Source organism: Ctenocephalides felis, unplaced genomic scaffold (genome assembly GCF_003426905.1).
Source record: "Ctenocephalides felis isolate EL2017-DRISC unplaced genomic scaffold, ASM342690v1 CF-g0.4_SCAFFOLD_03571, whole genome shotgun sequence".
Taxonomy (NCBI): domain Eukaryota; kingdom Metazoa; phylum Arthropoda; class Insecta; order Siphonaptera; family Pulicidae; genus Ctenocephalides; species Ctenocephalides felis.
The window spans coordinates 16,131,789-16,134,921 of NW_020539725.1; positions in this window are offsets into that span (position 1 = coordinate 16,131,789).

A 3,133-nucleotide genomic window follows, 5' to 3' on the forward strand; every position below is an offset into this window, starting at 1 on the left:
TATACAATAACAGTTATTATTACTTACTTTTTCTCTTTAAAAGCAATTCGGTCCACAGATTATGTTAATGTAGGGCGCTGACTTAATGCAGCTATCTTATGGAAACTTGTTCGAACAAACATACTTTATCTTTCTTCCTCTAACTTTATCTCAAAATCAGTATAGTTTAACTGTTATGACCTGGCACAACAGCTTCAGTTTTCTTATGATATTTAATAGAAATGTAAGTAAAAAATTAATTTAAGAATATAATTCAAAGATTAAGAAGAGTTAATTGAAAACCGTTATAACATATTTTCTATAAGTATCGTTCTAATATTTTTATCAAAATTTACATTATTTAAATTAAATTTATATTACATTATTTAGAATTTAGATTAAATTTAGATTATCATATTTAATTAACAAGATTCAAATTAGAACTTTTTTGAACCAACAATTTTTTTTTTTAATTTTTAAAATATACATATATATACATATATATTTTTAAATAATATTTTTATAAAATCTTTTTTTTCACATGCGACAAAGTTGAAAATATTATATTTGAATGCATCAATTCATATACTATTGCTGTTCTGTGCGTTTATATAATAAAATCGATACGTTATAATTCATTAATGAATAATTTCTATTTAATAAAAGCTTAGGAAAATATATAAAAGAAGGTCAGAAAAATGAAAAGCTCAAGAAAAAATATAAAAAGCTCCAGACATAAGCATTATATCTTTGTCTAAATATTTGCAGTAAGTCAATAAAAATATTTTTATGTTATCTTAATTTACTATAAAACATAAATGGACAAAAGTAATCATTTATTATATCCACACTAACAATGCAAATCATATTGAATTCATGGATTCAAAAGTAGCGCGACAAAAGTTGTGAATAAAATACAGTAAGAAAGCTCTGATATTATAAAAACACTTTAAAATGTTTCTATTTTTTTGAATAGATTTAATAATTAAGGGTTAAGGGTATTATAAAAACTTTAACACTTGATTTATGAGTTCTAAATATGTGAGCTATAGAAACTACGATAGCTGTATTTATTTCGTAATACTAATTAGTTGTTAGAATGCCAATATTTAAGATATTTACATTTTCAACACATTTATTTATTTAGTTTTTTTTTCAAAATTTTTTTGCAGTAATCTATTTGTTTGCTTGTAGACTGAAATTATATAACTATAAAAATTATTTACTGAGTACTAACTGGACTCGACAAATTCAATAAATTTTAATATTAGCTGTATAAATTTGATCTAAAATTTAAATAGAAGACAAATGAATGTTAAAGCAACAATAATCAACAATTTTGATTTCAACAATTTAAATCTAAAGTCCAAAACTTTGAACTTCAAGCTTTCTTCATCCAGGTGATAAACCCTAACTCGTATCCATATTCTTGTGGGCTCGGACACGGCTCAGGAGTCGTACGCGTGTAATTCGTACCGTGAATAAGACATTTAATGTCCACACGTAATTCCTTCGTTTTTTACAGAAAAAAATGTGTCTCTAATATGTTTTTAATGGACTTTGGCTGGGCATTGCGAACGCTGAGATTGCGTGATTATTCCGAGTTCCGGTGGAAAAAGGTCTTTTATAATTACAGCTTATTTTTGTTGCTTCAGTGTGATTCGAATTTTGTGTTTTTGCTAGAAAAATATCATTCAAAGAAAATGACAAAAGCAACCTGAATATAATAGTCATGTAAACAAATTGCGAAAGTGAATCATATTAAAGTGAGATTGAAAAAAGTTTTTGGAGTGTGGGAATATTTTACGGAAGTATGTATTTAAAATTTAAAATTCAATACGACCGAACTACTTTACACATAGAAATAAGGTCATGCTAAAAATTGATATCGTTAAAAATACAATCCGTCATCTTGTTTTACCACCACCGATATCTCAAAAACCAGTAAAGTTAAGAATTTTTTAACAACAGTATTTGAAAGTGGCGAGGTAAAAAGATCTATAATCAGCCAACATCATGACTTCGGTATCGGAAGATAAACGGCAATTTCTGAAAATCCACAACATAAGTAATTTCTTACTACAAAACTACAATTTTTTTTGTTTAGAGCACTGTTAGTTTACGAAACCTTAATATAACTTAGGTATAAACTTCTTAAAACGTTTGATATATATTATTTATTGTAATTTAATTGGTTGGGTTGTAACAATATAATTGCCCAAAGTCAAATTGGACCTTTATGCCTCGGCCTACCCTTTAGCTAAAAAAATCACGACATTAATTTAGCCATTCACAAAGAAATTGACACACACAATAACTATTAACATTTAATGGTATATAAATATTATACTCTTGTCTTTAATATACTATTAAATTTAGACATTAAAGATTAATTAAAATTATTTAGAGTTATGTGAGCTATTTTGAACGTTGCTTAATTTTAGGTTTTAGGACGATATTGGTAGACAATCCATCGATTTCCTAATTAACTGAGATATAGATTAGTTTCTGAACGTTATTAGAAAACAACCCATGGTTGCCAATAATTGTGACATTGCAGCTATCCAGAAAAGTCGATTTGCATTCGAGATAGTATTTGAGATCTATAATCTAAAGTCAAAATTTAACATCGTGCTGGACCGAGGCTGGAATCGAACTCAGGTTTAGTTTGTGCAAGCCAATGTCCTTATTACGTCACCGGTAGCTCTTTAGACGACAGTGAGGAAGCTTTATTTAAGAGTTCAAAATGTTACATATTTCTGACTTGAATCCACTGAATGCTATTACAAATATAAAGTAATTTTATTGCAAATATAGATCTATAACATATTTACGACTTTATTGCATTTATTAAGATGCCAAAAAATTAAACAACTGTATCTGATGAGAGCGCATACACAGAAAGCAAAATCGGTAAAGAATCCGCAAAACTGAGTAGGGAAAACTGGGTATGGTAGTGCCATTTTTTTTTGATCAGCAATAGTTTTGTTAGTTCAATTAGTTAGCCTTAAGAAAAGTAAATTAAATGGTAATTTTAAATTTGTTTACGTGTAAATATTGAAATACTGTTGGAAAATAAGTTGGTCATAAAATCAAATCATACAAGAAAAGTGAGAGTATCACAACCGTCCTGGGGATACAAGATATAAACGCA